The sequence below is a fragment of the Pleurodeles waltl genome, chromosome 11 (genome assembly GCF_031143425.1).
Source record: "Pleurodeles waltl isolate 20211129_DDA chromosome 11, aPleWal1.hap1.20221129, whole genome shotgun sequence".
Taxonomy (NCBI): domain Eukaryota; kingdom Metazoa; phylum Chordata; class Amphibia; order Caudata; family Salamandridae; genus Pleurodeles; species Pleurodeles waltl.
The window spans coordinates 302,094,953-302,119,755 of record NC_090450.1 but is presented as its reverse complement, the minus strand read 5'-3'; positions in this window follow the sequence as shown (position 1 = coordinate 302,119,755).

Genomic DNA, 24,803 nt, shown 5'->3' with positions numbered 1-24,803 from the left:
AGTCTGTAGGTCCATATGATGTCCTGGTCCCTGAGGCCAAGGTTGTCCTGGTTCTAAAGACTCTCTCCTGCCTTCTGCATTTCCTTTGTGGACTACATTGTGGTGGTGGTGATTGCTGTAGTTGTTGCTGTCCTCTGCGCTGTCTCTCAAGCCGAATCTGTAGCACGTCCATCTTCTCCTGTTGGTTGGTAATGTTGCTCCTGTGTGTTTTCCTTAAGTAGTGATGGGTTTGCCTCATTTTAACACCTGGTCTGACCCAGGCGTTAAAATTTGACGCAAATCAGAGTTAACGTCATTTTTTGGCTCTGCCCCCACCCGTGCATCTTTTTTTCCCGGGTGGATAAACATGGCGCTAGGGGCTTAGAGTAATTTTGGGGATGGGAACGCCTACCTTGCATCTCATTGATCTGAGGAGGTTTCACACACCCACAAAATTATGTTAACTCCAATATATTAACACTAGATGGGTCTAGTGTCAAAATATAAATATGGTGTTGAGTTTGCGCTGAATTAGCGAAACAAATGATGCTAATTCAGTGCAAACAGAGTATAAATATGCCCAGTGGGGTCTCAGGAGAGCATAAAGTTTACAGGATCAAGGCCAATATGCATTACTGACTTCTGCATCATAGTGCATTCAGCGTAAAAAGTATAATTTTAAAAAAATAGTGAGCAAGAAGACAGAGCTGGTGAGACGAGCCCATGAAGCATCTTTGTGTGCATAGTAATAAGAAGCACCATATCAGGACACAGTAGGGTGAAGAAGGGTAGGAACTGCCTGGCCAGGCACTGGACTGGAAACAATCATCCTGGGACCGGTTTGGGGTTATCACCCCTCCTCAGTCTGGCTAGCTTGAATCTAGTGGCACAGGGAGCATGGACCCACGTCTGGGCATACCCTTCCCACATAGGGGGGACAAAAGCAAAAACTACAGATGATGGACGGAATGTGGAACTAATCAAATATTCACTCCTAGTTACAGACCTGTTTTTTGTCTTCCTCACCATGCCACTATACCATAACCTATAATTTAACATATGCATATGTATATATACACATATATATATATACACACACACACAAACACACACCCACACATATCTATAAAATTACATTTTTGCGATCTATGTCCTGGTTGCCGCTGCTGCTACTCCTAGCCTCCATTTCATGCCTTCTGCTGCTTTCATTATATTCCATAACTCCTAAATCACAAGCCATTAAAAGAGTGGGAAACAGGATTATCAAGGGCCCATTTATTTCCTTTGGTTTCCACCCCTTGTCAATTCCGTTGATCTCTAGCATACTCTCATTACTATTCATGCACTCGGAGAGTTGCAAGATTTTGGAAATTTCGGCACTTCATGCGCTCTTGATTGCTTAATATTTATTGGCTTTGTTGTGACTTATTTGCTTCTTATTTTCAGGCTTCACTTCTTCTTTCGGCTAGAGCATGGACTAAGTACTGACTGCTCAACTTGATTGCTGTTTTTCTGCTGATTGTGCTGTGATTGAAGTACTACTTTTATATTTTTTTCTTCCCTGTCGTCCTTGTAAAAACCTCTTGTGAGGCAGGGTAGAGTTTGCCAGGTGGAGAAAATGGCTGCATAAGCCAAGTGCTCCTCTGGCTGAGGAGTATACCCTGAAAGATCCTTGCATCCTAGTCACACGAAAATGTTCAGAAGCTCCTAGAAACATCTATAAGACAGCCAGCATTCCTAGTTAGCCCTTAAGCTGCTGTTTCTGCTGTTTCAGGGCTGGAGACATTGGTGCAGACTGAGCGGCACTGAGATTGCCATGGAGATAGGCTGACAGTGCACCCATGTGATGGGGGGGCGCTGCTAGGCCACCTACTGCTGTACAACATGATGGGAGTTGTCTGACCCTATCCTGCACTGTGTGGGCCATGCCCGAGACAGCCTACGGGCCCGTGGTCACTGGAGTGGATGCCTTGGTCTGCCGGAGCGAGAGCGTATGGCGTCTGCTGTGTTGAGACAGTTGTGGACTTGGGGGAGAGCCACAGCTCTACACAACTGCTGCTGCTGCTGCTGCCTGCCCATGGTGAGTTTGGCTAGAATGTGCTCCCCTGGTTGGTGTGGCCCCTGGCTTGCTGGCAGGCAGATCCTTACGCTGATGTAAGATGGGACTGGATGATTTAGTTCGCCCCTTCGAGAGTGAGAGCTTTTCGCACGGTGGTGTGAGCGTGGGGCCTGGTGCATGCAAAAATACTGGCAGCTTGAGAGGACTTGGTGTGATGAGTGCCTGATTCACAAAGGAGAGGTCTATACCTGACCCTGTAGCATTAGGTGGCCTGTGCACCTTTTCTATTGTTTCACAGCACCTTAAGACATGAGTCTGAGAGAATCCCCTTGCTGAGCTGAGTCACAAGCCATTGTAGCTCAGGCATTGACAAGTACATTAGTGGCCAGTTGCAACCATTTGATGCACCCTCTCCCTATTTTTGGGTATTGTGCAAGAGGATAGCGGTGCATGTGGGAGAGCCACTAAAAGGAGTCTGGCGCAACAATTGGCCATTGGGCGCCTCACAGCAGCACACCTGGTGGGAGTGTGCAGCCATGGGAAAGGCAGAGAGAGTACAAGCTAAATTACAGTTTTAGCAGTGGAAGAGCCCAAAGACTCGGGGGGCACAGGCACCTAAAGGGATGCAGGAAGAGGCCAGTGCAGATGAAGATTTAAAGCAGATCCAGGTCTCCATGCAAAACAGCCTCTCGAAGATTGATGAGAAGATCAATGCCCTGACATATACAATGGACCTAATGTCTGACAGACTGGACAAGCATGCTGAGCGGCTCGACCTGGTGGTTCAAAGGTTGAACACACCACTTTCATAACAGCACAGAAAAAGGTAGATAAGCTCCTCCTTGCATTACAATTTAAAGCCGAAGAACTGGAGGTGTGCTCCTGTAGAAATAATGTTTGAATTGTGGGAGTAACGGAGTTGACAATATGGAACAATTTGTGGAGCGTTTACTGACTGACATGTTGGCCCGTGACACTTTTTCTGCAATGTTTGTGGTAGAACGTGCCCACCATTCATTGGTGCCTCGCCTGATCCCTGGTTTCCCCTTGTGTCAGGAATAAGGCTGTGCGCGGTCCAGGCCCCGCCCGAAACTCCGCTGCGCGTATTTGCTGCGCTTCATGCGCACCATTTGTCATCCCTTCCTGTTCTAAAAGTGGTCATCAGCATCGCCTGCCCTGTGGTAAAGCTCATGTAGCTGCAGGGTCAGGACATTGGTTGACAAGATGCACTTATCAGTGCTATTCTATGAAGGGACTACAATTCCTAGGTTTTTAGAGGCAGTGGCCATCTTGGGGTGTGGCAGGCCTATAAAGCCCAGCCACACCCAAGCACATTGCTCACTATTTTGAAGACTTCGATGCAGTCAGACCTCGTGGGGGTTCTTCTGAAGAAGAGCAGATTTCCTGTATGGCAGATTGACAGCAAGTCGGAGTATCCTTGCTTACATGGTGAATTCAGATATGAGTAGGTCGTACTCATAACGGTAAGGTATTGATGAGCCCAATCTTGAATGAAGTTGTTACTTTCAAAAGTGCAGCGCTCCTTAGCACAACAAGCAAAGCGTTTCCTTAAAGCGGCCTTGGCACAACGGGCAAAGCGCTTCATCCCACACGTGTAAAGCGCCCTTGGCACGATAATTAAAGTGTTTCAGTCCACTCGTGTAAAGCGCCCTGGCACGATAATCAAAGCGTTTCAGTCCACATGAGTAAAGCGCCCTTGGCACGACAATCAAAGCGTTTCAGTCCACATGAACAAAGCGCCCTTGGCGTGACAATCAAAGCGTTTCAGGTCACATGAGTAAAGCGGTCTTGGCACGAGGATCAAAACGCTTTAGTCCACATGACTAAAAGCACTCCCTTAGCACAACGAGCAAAGTGCTTCAAGGCACAAGAGTAAAGCGCCCTTGGTACAACAATCAAAGCGTTTCAGGCTACATGAGTAAAGCGATCTAAGCATGAGCATCGAAAACGCTTCAGGCCACATGAGTAAAGTGTCCCTTGGCAGAACGAGTATAACGCTTCAGACCAAGCAAGTAAAAGCACTTCCTGGCATAATGAACAAAGCGCTTCACGTATGATGATTAAAGCACTTCATGAACAACAAGCAAGGCGCTTCTGCCCAATGAGCAAAATGCTTCAAGTTCAATGAGTAAACTTTCAGGCCTAGGTAGTAAATGTGAAACCTTTTCAGAAATAAGCACAGTATAGTTTCAATGTTTTTCTGGGGAAGCATAATATTTGAGATACATATTTAAGTCTTTGAGAATTTCTAGGCTGAGATAAAACGTTTATCTTATGAATGCATAATTGTTACATGATTGATATTTAGAGTGTGACCATAGTCCAAAGCTCTTGCCATCTCTAGGTTTAGAGGTTGTAGTTTGTTCTTGTTCCATGATTCAAAGAAGGGGCTATGGCCAATTCACAAAGGGTCTCAATCTGATATCACAGAGACGCCTTTATTCAAGAGTCTGTTGGCGAGTTATACTGTTATGAATGAATGTATGTATATTTGTTCTAACCGTTTCTTTCCAGATCTCTCTCCCTGCAGTTCCCTACCCTAATTCCCTCCCCCCCGTCTGGCTTCATCATAACTCTGTGCTAAAATAGCCTTCTGAGTTGGTGACACCGGGAGGTGGGCCTTTTATTCAGCAGCGTGCAGATCCTCAGGAGCACTGTGACACCTTGTGCCCCACAACTACTGGGACAGGGATGCAGCTCTTCGTAAGGCCAGTGACTTTGGGACTCTCAGGCACGAAGGCGTGGAGATCTCGCTATTCCTGGATTTTACTCAGCAGTTGCAGGAGGCAATTTCTGCAGGGCAAGCAGCGGCTCCATGAGTTACGGATTGACTACAACATGATGTACCCAGCGCATCCCAGAGTGACGGTAGATGGGAGGGCCCTCATTGTCACTGATCTGAAGAAGTTGCAGCAGCTCATAGTGAGGAGGGAGGTCCAAAGGCAGCAGCGGCTCTCACAGAAATCTGGTGGTGGAGAGTTAGACACCACAATGGATGATATGGAGTAATGCAGTTGGCGAAAGTAGAGGGTGCAGTACTTTGCTTAACTCGTATTCCAGAGGTGGAGGTCTGTATGTACTGCCAGACCTTATTTCCAGGGCTTGGTTACACTCTGGCGGTGCTGACCAGTGTGACTTGTCGAACCCACATTGTGTAAGAGTTTATGGACGAATCTTGGTAATCCTTGTTGGTGAGATGGTCCAGAGGCCACGATTTCTTATGTTACTGAGTATAGCCCCTTATTTGCTTCTCTGGGAGGTGTCCTGGGGGGTCTTTTGTTCTGGGAGACTTATCCTGAAGTCAAATTATCTCTATATTACTTTGGATGCATTATAATAACTTTGCCTTTTTTTCAGCCACTGTACTACCCATGAATCACATGAAAACCTTGGCATTTTTTGTCCCCGTAAATGAAACACTTGTTTGTTGTATATTGTTATTGTGGGAATTTAAGGGAGGGTTTTGGGGGGCTGCTTTGTAATCTGAACAAGTTGGGGGTAGTACAGTGTGAGGGGGCTGTTTGGGTTGGTGGGGCTTATAGGGGTGTTGGGCAGAATTACTATTTTACACACACATTGCACCTTTATTGATATACAGTGTTCATTCAACAGTCTGAAGTCTGGCCTTGGAGAGACATTTATTTGCCATCAGGCAGAAACTGGATTAATGTGACTGATCACTGGGAATGTCTGAGGACTTAGTGACAATCAGAAACTCAGGAATGTTAGTCTACTTTCTCAAACATAAAGAGGTTGTTTCTATACTCCAGTAGATGCACCTAGCCCCTGATGGCCACGATCTGCAACAGTGTACAATGCAGGGAAGGATTTGTGTGGCCGGGTTCACCACACATGCTAAGGGGTTGCTCGTCTGGGCCAGGAACGGCGCTGTGCTCCGACTACAGGAGATGTGCGTCGACAAAGATGGTCGCTACGTTGTCATTAAATGTTTCATAGAAAATCTCATGATTCTTTTGGTGGGCATATATGGTACTAATTATGACAACCCAAATGTTTACTGTGCACTTAGCACCAGACTCGGGCATGGGGTGACCTTCCACAGATATGGGGTGGGGACATTAAGGGCCAGATGTAGGAAGCCGTTTGCATGGTGCAAACTGCGAAAATCTCAGTTTGCGCCATGCAAACAGCCTAACGCGATACTCATTCACAATTTGTGAGTCTGTGCCGACTCGCAAATTGTGAATGCGAGTCGCAAATAGGAAGGGGTGTTCCCTTCCTATTTGCAAGTCGCATCGCAATTCTCAGTTACCTTCAGTGTCACACTGGTGGTAACTCATTCGCAAAAGGGAAGGGGTCCCCATGGGACCCCTTCCCCTTTGTGAATGTGGGCAAAAAGGTTTTTTCAGAGCAGGCAGTGGTCCAATGGACCACTGCGTACACTGAAAAAACGAAACCAAATGGTTTCGTAATTATTTTCATTTTGCAACTCGTTTTCCTTTAAGGAAAACGGGCTGCAAAATGAAAAAAAAAAAAACTGCTTTATTGAAAAAGCAGTCACAGACATGGAGGTCTGCTGACTTCAGCAGGCCACCACCCCTGTGAGTGCAGGGACTTGCTATGGGGTTGCAAAAAGCGACCCACCTCATTAAAATTAATGAGGTGGGTCTTTGCGACCCCATAGCGAGTCGCAGACGGTGTCTGAGACACCGTTCTGCATTCGATTTTGCGAATCGGAAATTGCCAGTCGGACAGACTCGCAATTTCCGATTCGCAAAATCGGAATTTGCTACATCTGGCCCTAACTGAGTACTCAGTCCTGAATGGAATAGGTCAAAGGGCCCCCCACTGCAATCCTCCACAGCAGCCCGAGCTATCATTGAGATCATACAGCATGTGGGACTGACAGAAGTCGTCTCACAGACAGCCAACAACCCCTGGTTACACCCACTACTGGACAATATATGTAACACACACTCATTTATAGTACTGGCTATATTTCCGGTGGTTAGACCCGCATATGAAGGCCTGCAAGATCCTGTCACGTACATATTCTGATCACTCTCCTATCCTTCTGAACCCGGATCTCTGTATTCCTCCCCCACCCACAGTCTCATGGTGGTTTCCACCGAACTCACTGCTGGATGAGGATTTCAGAGCCGAGTTGGGTCACGATAGAAAGGAATGTTTTGCACTAAATATAGGTACAGTGGCGAAGTTCGCCACTGTCTGGGAAGCATTTAAAGTATATATTCAAGGTGTGACCATAGCAAAACATGCTGGAATCTTTTGGTCCCTACCTGCTTGCCTTCACTAACTAGAAACAGAAACTGCAGACTTAGAGCGTAGGCTAGTATCGGGGAACAACAAGGCTGTTCTGAGTTCCCTCAGGAACAAATTTGTAGACTTTCAGAAGATGGCCCAAAGTGAAGTAACACATATGGGGAAATATGCAATGGCGCAGGTCTATGTGGAAGGACAGAGGCCGGGGGCCACGCTGGCAACATTGCAACATCCCAAACAGGAGAATGATGTGATCCTACAAGTCCAAGATGATGCTGGCTGGGGATTGAGTGGCACTGAGCTGGTGGTTGAGTGCTTTTGCAAGTATTACAAAGACAATTAATGACCCTGTTGAGTCCATCAGAAATTACAGATGCATTAAAAGATATGCCATCTGGTAAAGCACCAGGCAATGATGGACTGACTGTGGCCTTTTATTAAGCTTATCAGGAGCTATTTATATCCCATCTAGTTACCTTATTTGAGGAGATGGCAGCCATCAGGTGTATGCCACCCACTGTGCGCAAGGCACTGTTGGTGATCGCGTTGAAGCTGGCAGACCTCTGTCCATCATATAGACCGTTGTCTCTTACAAATGTAGACACAAAACTGTTTGATAAAATGCTAGCAAACAGGCTAGCCCCATTACTGCCCCGGCTGGTGGGTATGGAGCAAACAGGATTTGTTCCAGGGGGTAGTTTATCCTTTAACCTCTGAACACTTTTTGTTGCAATGCAACAGGTGGCTCCAGACAGTTAAGGCAGTAGCAGTCTTTCTTTATATAGAATAGGCCCTCAACTCTATGGAGAAGGGTTTTATGCAGACAGCCCTGAGTTGGGTTGGCATCAGAGACACGTTCCTTCAACTGGTTAGAGTTCTGTATATGCATAACACAGCCTGTGGCTGCACTCTGGCTGAATGGTCTTGTGACACCTCAAGTCCAAATAGAGAGGGGGACTCAGCAGGGATACCCCCTTCTCCCCTGCTTTATGCCATGGTTGCTGAACCCCTGGCCTGCGCGCTGCTAGAATACTATTTTCACAGTGGTTTAAGATTCCCCTTATATACTCTCAATGTATCTGCATATGCAGACAATACTCTGCTTTATATCAAGGACCATTAGGGCAATTTGGCACCGGTGCTGAGGGAAGTGGTATTTTTTAGGAGTCCTGCTTGTCTTTAGTTCCCTCTCACTCCTGTTACTAAGCAGATACAAATGGAGTACCCACTACAATGGAAGACTCTGTACGGTACTTCGGAAAAAAAATACATACGAACCCAGAAACGGTGCTGCAGAAAATTATGGGAAGGCGGTACAATGCCTGACCGAAGCGGTGGAACACTAAATTAGACTGCCCCTTTTGCTTGCGGGACGGGTGGCTATTATGAAGATGGTGGTGTTACCCCATTTCTTGTTTCCATTCCTGCACATCCCAATAATACTTACCCATGCAGTGTTTGACATATAATGAGGCCTCGCGTGACAGCTAGCATGGGTGGGCAAACAACCCAGAGTGGGAGGGCAGCATTTTCTCTCCTGTATGATATGGGGGGTTTTAGTGCACCTGATTTGGAGTTGTATTACCTGGTTGCACAATCCTAGATAGCACATTATTGGATACATACCCCACAGGACTGCAAGTCCGACTAGAGTGCGGGATGATGGGGCTGTGTAGGTGGCCTCAGCTCCTATTTGAGCACCCGGTTAGGTGTTATGGAGTGCTGGACTCATTAAATGCAACGTTTTTCGCCTGGCACCAACTTTTGGATAAACAGGCAGGCTCACTACTGTACTCCCCTGCAGTGCCCTTGGCTTGGTGCATGTGGCTCCCGTTGACACATGAGTAGGGCATGGAAAAGCACTACGGGTCTTGTGAATCAATGCATTAGGGGACTTGTTCACTGAATGCCACTTGTATGGTTGGCAGGAATCACAAGAGAGCCTGCTCCATGCTACCCCATTAATGTGGATTTCTTACCACAGGAAGCGGCCTGGGATGCGTGCCCTCCTGAGGGAGGACCTGCTTAAGCCCCAGGCTGTCCCTGCCTTGACCTCACTTGTGCAGACACCCACGCCTCGCCAATATTATATCAAGACATTTCACATTTACACAGGAGGCGCTCAGACCAGGAGTATTGGTGGCCCGTCTAGCTTGTCAAATCGATCTAGATACATTCATAGATGGTAAACAATGGAGATCTTGTTGTTCAGTAATGAAGACGAGCTTCCTCAATAGTAGGCACAAAGTATTTCATTTTAAATATCTTAACCAGGTGTATTACACCCAAGCTTGTTTTCACCGTTGTGGGCTTCAAGATAGTGCAGCAAGTTCCCGATGCCAAGAGGAAGCGGCTGACTTCTTACACCTGGCCTGGGGTTGCCCAGGCATTTATAGTTTCTGGCAAGCAATATTTAAGGAGCTGAGTATTGTTGTTGATGAATCATTGTATCCCCAGCTAGGTGTACTTGGCTATAATAAGAATATACCACTAGCAGTGCGACTCGGAGTGATTGCTTGCAAAACAGCAGGTGGCTATACATTAAGAGAGGGCCCCTTGTTGACACTCAAAGAATGGATACTGGACTTGACATACTGCAATGTACAATCTGACACATATGGCAAACACCTCCCAAGCTGTAGCCACCCCGAGATAGTTGGAGACCCTTTCAGTCTGACCTAGCTGGGCTGGGAGTGGAGACACAGAGGGATGCTTCCTTGCAGACTCCTGGTACCATAGGATCAAGGGGCACCTAGTCCTGATTGATGGGCCTAAATATGATTATGTAATTAATTGATAACTGAGTCAATGCTCTTTATACAATATCTGTGTTCATTGCTGTTTCACTCATTTTAGTTAAGTGATTTTTTTCAACAACAAGGGGGCCGCCTTTATGGAACAGCTTAAGGGATAACTATGTGAAGCTGATCCTAGTGATATGAGACATTCCATCAATTTCTAATTATTTTTACTATGACTTCACAAATGATCTGTGTGTTAAATGTACTAGGGTGTGGAAACAATGACTTACCAATGTAAAGTGCCCTTTGTGATTTGCTTGTTGACGTTGTCTGCCTTGATGACTATAACATGTTTTAAAACCAAATAAATAAATAAATAAATCTTGAGAGGCTTTGCAGGACTTTGCATCACTCAGTGTCAGTTCCACTGAAGGGAAGGGCTTTGCATCAGTTTGTGCTGGATTTGATTGAGCCTTCAGTTAGGCTCAGAGGAGTTATTTCTGATGCCAGCCAATGGTCCAGGACTAGGGGAGGCATCTCTCTGGGATAAGGGACTCACTCTAGCAGAATCCAGCAGGCCTCATCCAGATCCAGTTGCAGCTGGTCAACTAGGCAGTTACAGGGAGGCCTCTGGAACTTGTTGGGTCCCTGTAGCTCACAAAAGGAGGTCAGCCAAGTGACCCTTAGAGTCACTCAGGAAGCCTGGGATAAAGGAAGGAGGTCCAGTCTTCCTTTGCAGAAAGCAGGGCAGACCTCCAGCAACAGGGCAGTCTTACCTGAAACAAGGCAGGCCTCAAGCAGCAGGACAGTCCTCATGGGAGCAAGGCAAGCCTCAAACAGCAGGGCAATCCTCTAGAAAGCAAGGCAGGCCTGAAGCAGCAGAGCAGTTGTCTGGGGAAGAAGGCAGTCCTTCCTTTGTAATGTCTGTAGGTCCAGGATTGCTCTGAGGGTCCGATATTTATACCTGATGGCAACATTTGAAGTGGGGGCGAAATTTCTAGGCTACCACCAGATCTGGTTCTGGAAAGTTCCTTCCTTCCCCTGTCAAGACTCAAAACTATTTAGGGTGATAAATACTAGTGTTTGGTTTCTTTTGTGTGTGCTGGAAACAATCCCTTTTCATGTGCTAGTGGGGCAGGGAAAAGCTCTAACCCCATACTTCCTGTCAGGATGGACCATCGTGCCCACACCTAATCCCTTTTGTTCTACTGTCTGGGAAGAACACCTAACAGTAGGGTCATGTGACCCAGGGCACTTGCAGCAGGCATCAAATGGTTAGGACAAGAAGATGCCAACTTTTTAAAAGTGGCAATCCAGAATTGTAGTTCTTTCTTCAGTCTGAAAGCCATGTGAACCCTCTTACTGTGATGTCACAAGGGTCTGATTTCAAACTGTGATATCATTGGGAGGGTCTAAGGAAGCCAGAGGTCAGGTCCTCTAACCCTGACTTGTTTGTTCATCCACATCCATGAGGATCAACATTACAAAATAAAACAATCATGTGTGAGTTATTGAGGCAGGAAAAATCATTGCACCATTCTTCAGTTGGTGAGTTCAATGTTCTAGTATGCTAGCTGTAACCCTGTGAGTACAGTGATGTTGTACATAGGAGGCAAAGTCCTTGGAACACATCCTTCCCACTACATTGCCATCCACGTTTTCATCACATTAACTTAAAAAGGTGAAAAACATTCACACATAGCCTTCCAAGCTTCATATAGCATCATTCAATTCATGAGCAGGAGCAAATGAGACATTGTCTTCCCTTTTTAACCACTAATCACAAGGAACAATTAAATGATAACATTAATAACTTTTGTTGGCAACAAAAGCTGAATTTCACCTTTCAAACAGTCTTTTAAGAGCAAATGAAAGGATGGCAAGTCAGCCACAGTGAATGATGACTAGTCTGAAAGGAAAGCGACAGCACAAAGGTGCTCAACGATATGATGAATTCAGTCCCATAGCTCTATACACACACCTCTGAACAATTATGAGGAAGGGGTATCTGTTTCGAAGATTAGCAGGCTTCCACACAGTGAAATTATACAAAATGATTTCATACCTGCAGAATGTGAAGTGGACCCTTGAGTCTCCCATGTCTGACAGGTATACACTGACATGGGCTAAATGGGGCCCCTATGAAGAGTTTGGTGGTAGCTCAAGCTTAGCCCCACCACTCCTGCACCACAAGGGCTGCAAGGGGACTGTGTATGTCCCTGCTTCTAGGGTATTTTGAGAAATGTGCATGTTCACATCTTTGTTTATTTATCTATGTACTATGACAGGACAAAGGCGCCGGGCCATATTACCAGCAAGGTCAATCTTTTCTCTGTCCCTCATCTAAGTAGTGAAATACATCCATTATTTTGGTAGAGACAGACCCCAAACAATTGGTGCCACTACACCTACTGCACTAATGATCAATATCCTTATTCTTATCATGTGTGTAGGTAACTAGTCTCCAGTGTGAATTAGGAGGCTTAGTTAGGAAGGTAGGATCACTATTTGCATAAGGGCTGTCTGTTTCCTCCAGCAATTGTCCTTGTGGACTCTGTGTAAAGGTATTAGGAGACCTAGGCTACCCTAAACATATTGTGTGCCAGGAACCTGAGGGGCATATATATATTCTGTTTGCACCGAATTAGCGTAATTGTTTAAACTCTGATGCGGTGCAAAACTAACTCCATATTTATACTTTGGTGCTAGACCCGTCAAGCACCAAGGCCCTGATTTATACTATTTTGCACCGCATTAACGTAATTTTTTGACGCAAAAGTGGCGCAAACTTACAAAATATTGGCCCTTATTTATACTTTTTGGTGCAAAACTGCACTAACTCAGTTTTGCACAAAAAAGTCTAGCACCGGCTTGCACCATTTCTGTGCACAGGCAGGGCACCATATTTATGGAATGGTGCAAGCCGGTGCAAAGGGTAGGCTAGAGCAAAAGAAAATGACTTTAGTCGGGTGAGGGAGAGGTATAGAAGAAGGGGGTTTAGCACCAAAAAATGACTTTAGGCAGGTTAGAGTAAAAAAAAAAATGACTTGATTCGCATCATTTTATGGTGCTAAACTTACCATGCCACATGATTCCTGCCTTAGAAAAAGGCAGGAGTCATGCCCACCACCCCAAAGGCCAGCACAGGGGACAGGGGTCCCCTGGGCATTGCAATTGCACCCTGTGCCATGTATGGGGGCCCATTTCAGGGCCCCCTATGGCACCTTAAAAAATAGAATGCAATACTTACCTGTACTTATCTGTACTTACCTGGGATGGGGTCCCTCATCCTCCACAGTTCCTCTGGTGTGGGTGGGGTGCTCCTGGGATCTGGGGAGGGCACCTGTGGGCTTATTCCATGGTGTTCCACCATGGAAATAGGCCCACAGGTCCCCTAACACCTGCCCTGACCCAGGAGTTAAAAAACGGGGCAAAGCAAGCTTTCCACCATTTTTTGACCCCTCCCGTGCACCATTTTTGCACGGGAGTATAAATATGGCATTAAGGCCATAGAGTAATTTTTTGCACTGGAACGCCTACCTTGCATCTCATTAAGGCAAGCTAGGTTTCCACTTCCAAAAAATGACTTTAACTCCATAAATTTGGCACTAGATAGGTCTAGCACAAAAGTATAAATATGGAGTGAGTTTTGCACCGAATTAGAGTTAAAAAAATGACGCAAATTTGGTGCAAACAGAGTATAAATATGCCCCTTAGCGTAAAAAAATTACGCTAATCTGGTTAGTCATTTATGTTGACTCTAACCTGCCCAACATATTTTTTTTTATGCTAGCCTATCCTTTGCACCGGCTTGCACCATTCCATAAATATGGTGCCCAGCTGATGCTAAAAAATTGTGCAAGCCGGTGCAAACCTTTTCGGTACAAAACTGAGTTAGTGCAGTTTTGCACTTAAAAGTATAAATAAGGGCCTATGTGTGTTTGTTCACAGTCTTACTAGTAAAGGCTACCTAAGCCACAAACGAAGCAGTGAGTGGTAGTTCATAGACATTTATATGTCCAGGACTTGCTAACAAAAGAAACAGATGTCTCTAGTTACCTTATTTTGATTTCAGAACTGGCTCAGAAGGATACACCCTAGGATGCTTGCTGGGGCTATGACTCTTTTCACTCATGAAGGGCCTCACTCTGTTGGGACAAGGGTCATATTTCTCCAATATTGAGGGCAAGAAATGGTATTGACCAGCTGATCAAAGTATAACAGTTTTTTAACACCTTTATGGGTTTTTCCTATAGCTCAGGTGTTTCCCAGTCCGACCTGAATTGTTACTTTATCTTTTCATGATCTTTTCCATGGTGTATGCAGTTGAGATTAAGGGGTTCTATGCTGATATCTAACTCTGGCTGTATTCGAGAATTGATATATTCATCTTGGTGATTGTAATCATTACAGTGGACATTTAAGTAGTATTGGCATGCAAATGTGGCCTGCCCGTTTAACTCTCATTCTATATTACACACTAATTTAGTGTTCCAGTGGTGCTAAATAACAACAGTAAAATATCTGGAATGTGACTAGTGTGAGAAAATTAGACTATTAGTTGGAGTGGTTGTGAGCCACGCCAAGCAATAATGACAATAATCCATATCAGGTCCAGTTTGGTTCCTTTAAATCAAACCTTAGCTCAGTCTTTAAAAGATGAGTCACAGAGCAGTCAGGCTTACCTCCAGGAGAAGCACATGTAAAGCATTTTTCAGTGCCAGAACAGTCAATAATTAAGAAACAAGAAAAAATAAAAACCCGTTTCCAATTTATAAAAATAGAATATATTTGTATCTTCTAAGAGACACCAAAACTACAAAAAACTAATGACAGTTATACAGGTTTTTTGTAAGGTTTTCATAAGTCATTGGTTTCCACTCCCAAAAGTTTGGAAATGTTGTAAAACGTTTGCAAATCACTTCTTTTCACTTTTAGTGGTAGTCTAGGAGCCTCAAATGGGACAGTCCAGGGTAAAGTCAAAGTTACAGGCTGAAAGCGAAACTTTTCTGGTTCTTTTTCTCGTTGACGGTGAGGTCAGACGTGGTCCTCTGCAGCTTGGGTCGCACTTTGGGTTTGAAGTCAGCAGACAAGCGTAATCCTGGGGTCAAGTGAAAATCTTGGTTCTCTGTGGTGTTTGAGGCTACCCACAAACCAGCAAGTTACTTTAGTCTTTGCGCCTCTGACTCTGTGTTAAAAAAAAAATCTTTTTGACTTTAAGTTGCAAAATTGCAGTTCTCTGGCAAGAGAGTACACTCCCGCACAAGCCAAGGGTCCAAGACCTGAGAGGAACCTTTTGGGGGCTTGAACATAATCTCTCGGGTTACACAAGTGGAGCTCAGGGTGAGTCTGGTGCAAACTGGTCAGGTGGGCACGTTTGGAGATGCAGGGCTTCTTTCAATTTTGTGTCCCTGAAGCTTAACAGGAGGCTAGCCAACTAGCCCTTGGAGTCCACTCACTGGCCCTTGGCATCAGTGGGAGCAGTTGCAGCCCTCGGGCTCTCTCTCCACAGGTTCAAACGCAAGAGCTGTTATTCTCTTTCTGAAGTTCAGTCTTGGCTCAGTAGGTGCAGCAGGTGCATTGTTCCTTGGTGTAGCCTTTCTCTCTGATGTACACAGGCTCTGTTCTTTCCAAGTCTAAGGATCTCATTTCAACCTCAGCGGTCTTTTTGCAAGACTGCCGAGGTTCCTCCAGGTCGAAGACCGCTAGTGGTGGCAGTCTTCCGCCAACCATATCATGACTGTTGGCAGCCGTCTGCCCTTTTTTGGATGGAGAGCCATCAGCAACCATACTGGCGGTCGGCGGTGAAGTGGAGGCTGCTCCACCGTCACCACCACGTCATCAGAACACCACCCACTGAATTACGCCCCAGTATTCGGCGTGGCGGTGTTCTGGTGACGGGGTGCTGGCGGCGGAGCAACCCCCATGGATCCCATTCCCTCCCGGAGGATCAAGGGAACAAATAAGGTGATCGTCCGTTAGGGGAGGGGGTGGGGGGTGTTGAGTGTGTGCATGGGGGTGTGCGTGTGAGTGTGTAGAGGGGTTGTGTGAGTGCGTGTATGCATGCGGGGTGTAATGTATGTATGGGAAATGTGACGTGTATGTATGTGTGCATGTGTGCATGCATGTGTATGTGTATGTGTGTGAGTGGTGTGAGCATGCATGTAGGGGGGTGTGGGGGTTTCTGTGGATGCAGGGGGGTGGGGGGTCCTTATACATCTGGGGGGTGGTAGCTGGGTCGTGGGTGTTGGGGGAGGACTCTGTGGAGGGGGGAGACCCCAATCAGTGCCAGGGAATGAATTCCCTGGCACTGATAGTGCCTACCGCCATGGATTTTGTGGCGGTACAAAAACCCACCGAAATCCATGGCGGTATGTGGGGTCCTGATACCGCCAGTGGTCTAGTGATGGCCGCCGGGCTGGAGACCGGAGTCTCCAGCCCAGCGGTCGTTACCACCCTGGCGGTCGGTGTGTTAAAGTGGCGGTTTTGAATGGCGATAACTGCCTTGGTCAAAATCCCATTTTTTTAACGCCAGCCTGTTGGCGGTATTACCGCCGCTTTAACACCAACCGCCAAGGTTGTAATGAGGACCTAAGTTTGTTCTATGGCTGAAAGCCAGGGATGCCATTTCAATGCCAATTTCCAGTTGGTGGGTGGGGAGAACTCTTTAGCCAATGGGGCTACTATTCCTATGAGTTAACCCTACCCACTTTTACATAATTTCCTCCCCAAGTCCAAGATATTGAGACCCTTCTCCCCGAGGACAGAGCCTTGGGCACACGCCTGAGATGTGGCTAGTGTAATTAGCCACTGCTCCTGGAAAACCTTTTCTGCAATAGACTCTCACCTTTGGAAGATGGGCCAACCTGTCTACCTGCTCATGAGGAAGTCCAGGTGGCAATGTGCTTTACATCTGCCGATCAGTGGTTACGTCCGGAACAACGACTCCAGAACCACGATGTCGTTGTTAACATACGCGGAACCACGCTTGCATTAACAACAACTCCATGTTTCTCTGCCTTTACCACGCATGTGGTAAACAACGCACATGCGTGGTTAAGGCAGAGAAAAAGGGAGTCAGCATCAGGAGAGGACGCGGCCAGGCAAGTGGGGCTGGGGTATGGTTGGGGGGTCATTTTTAGGGGAGGGGAGAGCTTTGGGTCGGGTAGGTTGGGGTAATTTGTATTTTCAGGGGGGGATCAGGCAGTTCTGTTTTCAGGAGTGGGGTGGGGGTGTTGGAGAAGTTTTATATTAAGTGTGGGGCATAGGGGTAATTTTTTTTTTTTTTTTTTTTAAGGACACGCAGGTTACATGTTTGCAATAATAAACACAAAAAAACACAAAAAAAAAGAAGCGTAAATACATCAATATTGTCGTACAGGTGAAGCAAACATTCTAAACAAGAGTCAATGATAATAGTTTCTACTCTTAGGGATCTCATAAATTTACTTATTTAGTCGGCACATTCTCGGGGCCCAAGAGCCATACGGAGAGAGGTGCCCAAGCTCTAGTGAATCTTTTACAGGCCGCTGCTCCTTTTAGTTCATACAGGCTATTCTCCAGGTGATACATAGATAAGAGTTGTGAAAACCATTGATTGAACCGTGGGGGATCAACATCACGCCACAGAGATGCTATGCAGTTATGAAATACTGTCATTGCTATGAACAGAAAGTTTCTATCTCGACTCTTGCAGACTGAATGATCAACTCCCAGTAAAACCATTTGAGGTGTCAGATAGATAGTCTGTTTCAAGATTTTGTTCAATATATCGGATATCCCAGTAATCAGTTTTACACATTGAAAGAACATATGACAGAGATCTGCTTTCGTGCAACTGCATCGTGGACACATAATTCCCGCCATTTTGCCCCAGCTCGCAATCTTAGCAGGTGTATAATATAAATTGTACAATACCATAAAATGTTGAGCTTGCGGGCCAGCAGACACTAAAACAGTCCGTGCCATTTCCATAGACTCACAAACCTCTGTCTCTTTAGCTCCAACCTGTGCTTCCCATTTTTTAACCAATGACGTCAGGTCATCTTGTATAGCATTTAAAAGCAGTGGATACAGGTTTTTAATACCACAGCTAGTGGGGTGTCGTGAGACTTCCATTAGCTTAATCTTATCCGTGTGCCAACCTTGGGTCATACTAGTTAGTAAAAAGGCTCTAATCTGTAAAAATTTAAAAAAGTCTTTTTTTTCCAGCGCAAATTCCGCACTCAGTTCCTCAAATTATTTGAGGTGGCTGCCAGAGTGAAACAAATCTCCGACTTTGTGAATACCCCGATTACTCCACCTCAAGCAATAGTGGTCTTTAAATATTGCTGGAAGCGTGGGGGTAATCCACAAGGGAGTGTAGTGGCAGATTCGTCCTATACCTATCTTACGCTTTACCTGGGTCCATGCCTTAAATGCAGCATAAATTACCTTAAACTTAACCTTTTTATAGTAGCTGGGTTCCAGAATCCGCAGGAAGACTGCGTCTGCTTCTTTGCCCAGAATCAGGGTATATATCGAAGGGAGAGCATCTTGTCCGGGTCTATCCGTAACATAAAGTATCTGTGCATACTGAAGCACTGCTGCCAGATAATAAAGTTTAAAATTGGGAAGTGCCCACCCCCCTTGCTCTCTTGGGAGAGTCATATAATGGAAAGCCCGGCGCGGCTTTGTATAGGACCAAATGAAGCTATTAACCAATCCCTCTATTAATTTGAACCAATCTTGCCCAATCTCTAGGGGGATTGTTCTAAAGAGGTAGAGTACTTTGGGTAGAAACACCATTTTTATCACATTACAGCGTCCCATGAGTGACAAGTGTAGATTGTTAATGCGAGCGAGATCTTTCCTAGTCTTTGTTAAAATTGGGCCCATGTTTATTTTCACCACTTCGTCAAGGTTTGCTGTAAGTTTAACACCTAAATATTGTACCTGTGTCAGCACCCGCTCGTCCTTAAAATCTACTGATTCATTCACCAATATTTGGCATTTACTCTTGTTCAGCAAATAACCAGATCTTTTCCCAAACTGCAGGGCTTCCTGCTCTATTTCCAATATAGCAGTCCTGGGGTCCGTGGTCACCACCGCAATATCGTCTGCATATGCTAAAATCTTAGTACACCCTCCTTTCAATGAGACTGGCATGATCCGACCATTCCGGATCATTTTCCTGATCAAGGGATCAATATATAGCGCAAAAAGCAGTGGTGAACACGGGCACCCTTGTCGCGTACCTCTCTGAATATTGATTGAGGACGATTTTAGCCCGGCAACTTGTATCGTAGCTGTTGGGTTTTGGTAGAGCTGTTGAATTGCCTTGACAAACCCGGGACCGATGTTGTTTTTACGCAGGACAGACCATAAAAAGGGCCAATGGACCCGATCGAAGGCTTTTTCCGCGTCTAATAAGATTACTGCCATGGGAAGCCTGGCTGTTGCACTAACATCAAGTAACGTAATAACTCGTCTTATATGATCTGCCGTGCTTTTCCCCGGGAGGAAGCCATGCTGCCATGGAGATACTAAGCCTGAGATTACCAAACTCAAGCGGCTAGCAAGTATTTTAGCGTAGATTTTGGCATCGCTGTTAATTAAAGAGATTGGGCGATATGAACCAGGCTGAGTGGGTTCCTTGTCCTTTTTTAAAAAAACTACTATCTTAGCCTCCCCCCAGGAGGCCGGTTGAGGAGCCCCTGCTTGTACTTCAATAAATAAGTTAAGTAGCTGTTTACATATCTCCACAAAAAAAACTTTATAGAATTCTAGTGGAATTAGATCCCCCCCTGCCGCCTTCCCGCTTGCCAAGGCACGAGTTGCTACATCCAATTCTTCCAATGTCATAGGTGCTTCTAAAGCTGCCTTATCTTCCTCTCTTAACTGACCTGATATCTCATTGCCCGCGGCGTCGATCCCTTCCTCTTCTTGGGGCTGTTCTTCCTGGGTATATAATTTTTGATAGAATTGTCTAAAGACTTCCATAATCTCAGGACTGTTGTGTACCATCCGCCCTTCTTCATTCACTAAGCTTTTAATACTCCCAAATACCTGCTTTTGTCTTATTCTTAAGGCCAGCTGTTGGCCCACTTTCCCGCTATACTCATAGCATTTCTGACGATATACTAAAAATTTTGCAGCAGCCTTATCCATGAAAATCTTGGCGGCTTCTGCCTTAATGATATTCACATCACACAGAATGTCTGAAATATCTACTCCACTGCGGATCACTTCCCCTAGTCGCTGCTCAGCTTTAACCAGCTTTGTCTGAACTAATTTTAGCTGATCCGTGCGTATTTTCTCCTTTCTTCACCCATAACTCAGGGTTTCTCCTCTGACAGCAGCTTTAAAAGTATCCCAAACTATCTGACAAGAAGCGGAGCCCTGATTTATCTTAAAAAAATTCAGGGATCCATTCCTTCATTTTATGGATATACACTGGATCAGCTAATAGTGTCCTATCAAATGTCCAAGATCTAGGCTGCGGGCCCTTTCTCCCGGTCTCCAAAGCCAAAACCAATGGGTTGTGGTCTGATATGATTCTAGGAAGTCTATTGACCCCTATTTGGTTTTGTAGCGAGGCTGTCACAAAAAAGTAGTCTAACCTGACTAATTTCTTATGCGGAGCAGAGAAAAAGGTGGACCCTGAATCCTGCGGGCAACAGAACTGCCAGACGTCGATCAAGCCATGATTAATGGCCAATGACTGAAGTGCCCTAAAAACTTTGTTTTTTCTACCCAGGTAGAGTGTTTGTTCCTGAATGGGTTCTTTACTATCTAAATGTATATTGAAATCTCCACACATTATGATAGGTGTTGCCCAATTCGTAAGTTCTAAAATAAGCCAATCCAGTATCTCTGGATCATCTGTGTTAGATCCATAAATAGAACATAGAGTGAACCTTAGTCCCTTAACCGAGCATTTCAACAGAGCAAGCCTGCCAAGATTATCAGCAAATTGTTTATGTATAAACAGAGTACTGATCCGAGTTAGTATCGCTACCCCTCTAGTGGTTGTGTGTTGTCGTGTAAAAACCGCTAGCTTCCACCCATAAAACTCCATTAGCTGCTTTTGTGTACCTGGAATATGTGTTTCCTGCATACAAATAATATCAACATTCCATGACTTGAAAACCTCTCCTACAAACTGCCGCTTCTTGTTATTATTGAGCCCACAAACGTTCACTGTGGCGATACGTATTTCACTTTGCTGTCCCATTTTTATGGATGCTGATCCTTCTAGTTCCCCTGTATGCCTCGTTCGACTTTGCTGCTTTCACACCCTGACACCTTTTCCACTGATAAGAGCCATCCCCGCTCCCCCTGCTGCGTGTTCCATTATCCTTTTTGTCCCTGTGACCCCCCCACCCTCCTCTAACCCACCCTCCAACCCTTACCCCTACAAATGGAATCGCCAGGCTACTGAGCCTGTAAGATGGTATTTGCCAGTCCTGTTAGCCCACCCATACGTAAAACACCTTCACACACTTATGACTTGCCAATCCATACACGCGGCCCCTCATCTTCACCCTCCCGATCAAAACCCTTAACCGATAAATGTTCAAAAAAAAAACAAAAAACACCCCAATCAGTATCACATACATTTACATATAAACAACTATTCACAGCAGTCCCTCCCCCCCCTTCTCCCGTACCCCCTGCACTTGACCGGTTTTCAGCTGTTGTACATATTCCCCCGCCTTAATTTCTGAAAGAAAAAATCTTGTAGTTGTTTTGTAGACAACTTTTAGACGTGCAGGGCTTAGCAGGTAGGCTTCCGCCCCCAACTCTTGAAACTGGGCAATCATCTGCCTAAGTCGCCACCGTCTTTCTACAGTGGCATGTGCGAAGTCTGGCCTACTAAAGAATGATACACCTTCCACCGTCACCTTTGAGTTGGGGCGAGCTTTTTCAAACACAGCCTGTCTCAGTAAAAAATTACCAAAATACACTATAATGGCCCGTGGGTAACTCTGGTCTCTATTAGTAGCAGTCAAAGCATGTTTTTTCTTCATTAACGGAAAACGGTGTGCTCTCTGAATCTCCTTTTCCCAATCCCACCCATTCAAGTCTGGGAATGCTTTCTTAAAAAGTGAAGCTATATAAGCCCTAGTATCCTGCCCCTCGAGATCCTCTGCTATACCCAAGATCCTCAAGTTATTCCGCCTCTGACGGTTTTCAGCATCTTCCAGTTTCCATTGAATATCCGAGATCTGCTGCCCTTGTGTCGTCGTCTGTGCTGTTGCTGCTTTAACTTCGATTTCCAGCTCCTCCGTTCGAGTCTCCATGGTGGCGATGCGTACACCAATATCCTGGCAGGATTTGACCACTTTTTTAATAGATAGTTGTAGCTGTCTGCTTGCTGCTTTCATTTTCCTGCTCTCCCTCTGAGTCTGTTCATGATTCTGAACCATTGTCCTGTAAATAAGATCCAAAGAAGGAGGTTCTGCAAGGTCGCACGTGGGGGGGGGGCACCAGAGTACTACAGGCCAAATCCCTTTTTGAAAAGGCCTGTTGGGTGGCCGTATAATCCCACTGCATTTCACCATCCTCCTCTTGAGGCTTGATCGGGTCTCTCCTAAGCTTGGCCCCTGAACTGCTCCTGGCTTCAGTTTGCTCAACTGATTTTCTTCTGCATGTTAAGTAGTTCGATACCCAGATACTTGCAGCAGAGCTACTCTCGATATCTGAATCTGTTAAAGGAATTTCTTCGTCCAAATCTGAGTCTTTAGACTGATCGGAGAGAGAAAAAAAACTCTCTGCTGTATCAAATGGTCCCTGATCGGTGTTTGTTGGTTTCGCCTCTTTTCCCCTCTGGGCAGGAGCTGGGGGGGTATTCTCATATATCGTTGAGGACTTGGCCATATCGTCAATTTGTTGCAAATTTAACTTGCAGCTTGATGGACTAGATTGTACTACACATTTCTCTGGAATGGATTCCTGAGACCTCTGATTTGACTCCTTAAGTTCCTGCTCAGATAGCTTCGCACACCCCATTGGGGGGAGGGCCACCCCCTCCCCGCTATTTCCTGGACTTGTACTGGGGTCTCTTGACAGGGTGGCTCCCTCCCCCCTGCATCGAACATAGGAGTGAATGCTTCAGGAGATGTAAATGCAACAGGTACATGCTCATCGTTGACTCCTACAACGGTGGATGCGCATCACAAGCTGCCTTTTCCGTGGACCTTTGCTTAGGCCGCATCACGCTAGAAAACATTGTTGGAACAGAGTACCTTGCGTCTTTTTCCATGTCGGTTGTTTTGTGCGGACCCCCTTTCACATGAAGATTGCTGTGCTCCTTTGATCCGGGGACCGGTAGCTTTTTATCCTTTCTGGTTCCTCCTGGGTCTTGGTTCTGCCGTGCCCGTAAGAAGCGAGGGGTCCTGATTATCTTCGGCGCCATCCGAGCGTCCCACACGCCCCAAACACCGACTAATATTGCCAGGAAGCGGCGGGAATCGCGCTTAGCCGAAGGGGACAAGAGCGCGGGTCTGGAGCGAGCGCCACGCTCGCCTGTTCTTGCGGGGCCCACCGGTGCCTGCCGTTGCGGCCCCGATCCTGGCAGGGACCACCAGAAAACCGAAAAGCGCCCGCAGCGGTCCGTGCTGCCGGAGCACAGCGTCCGCGGCATCCGCGGCCGCAGGTGAGCGAGAGCCGCGTGTAGTCTGGGGAGGGCTAGAGCGGTAGTGGCGATCAGCCGGGAAATCCGGCCGCCATCTTGGATTCCCCCAGTGGTTCGGTAATTTTGTTTTTGGTGTGTGGGTAGGGGTAGTTTGTTTTTTGGGGTGGGGTCAGAGTAGTTTGTTTTTTGTGGGTGGGGAATCGGGGTAGTTTGCTTTTTGGGGGTGGGGTGGGGAGTGTGGGAAAGTAGCCTCTTTGTAGCATGGTTACCCCCCTTTTGGCCTGTTTGTGAGTGTCTGTCAGTGTGTTTTTACTGTCTCACTGGGATCATGCTAGCCAGGACCCCAGTGCTCATAGTTAAAACCCTATTTGTCAGTGTGTTTTGCTGTCTCACTGGGATCCTGCTAGCCAGGAACCCAGTGCTCATAGTTTGTGGCCTATGTGTGTGTTGTCAGTATACTTAACTGTGTCACTGAAGTTCTGCTAACTAGAACTCCAGTGCTTATGCTCTCTCTATTTACCAAATTTATCACTATAGTTTAGTGACCCCATATTCCAATTCCAAATGGCACAGTAGACACCCCCTTATAAGTTCCTTGTATATGGTACATAGGTACCCAGGGCATTGGGGTTCCAGGAAATCCTTATGGGCATTTCTTTAACCACCCATAAGGAGCTCAGACAAACCTTTCTTCAGGGCTGCCACTGCAGCATGAGTGAAATAGTGCCCACACTATTTCACAGCCATTTTCACTGCACTTAATTAACTTATAAGACACATATACCCTTCATTTACTGAAGGTTACGTGCAAAGATTCCAAGTGTGCGGGCACCCTTGCAATAGCAAAGGTGCCCCCACATTGTCCAGGGCCAATTCCCCGAACTTCGTGAGTGCGGGGATACCATTACATGCGTGCACTACATATATGTCAATACATATATGTAGCTTCACAATGGTAACTCCGAATATGGCCATGTGAGGTGTCTAAGATAATGGAATTGTCCCCACATTCCAAATCTGGTATTGGGGGGTCAATCCCATGTAACCTAGGGGCTCCACCATGGACCACAAGTGCTGCCAAACCAGCTCTCTGAGGTTTCCACTGCAGCCCCAGCTGCTGCCACCTCACAGACAGGTTTCT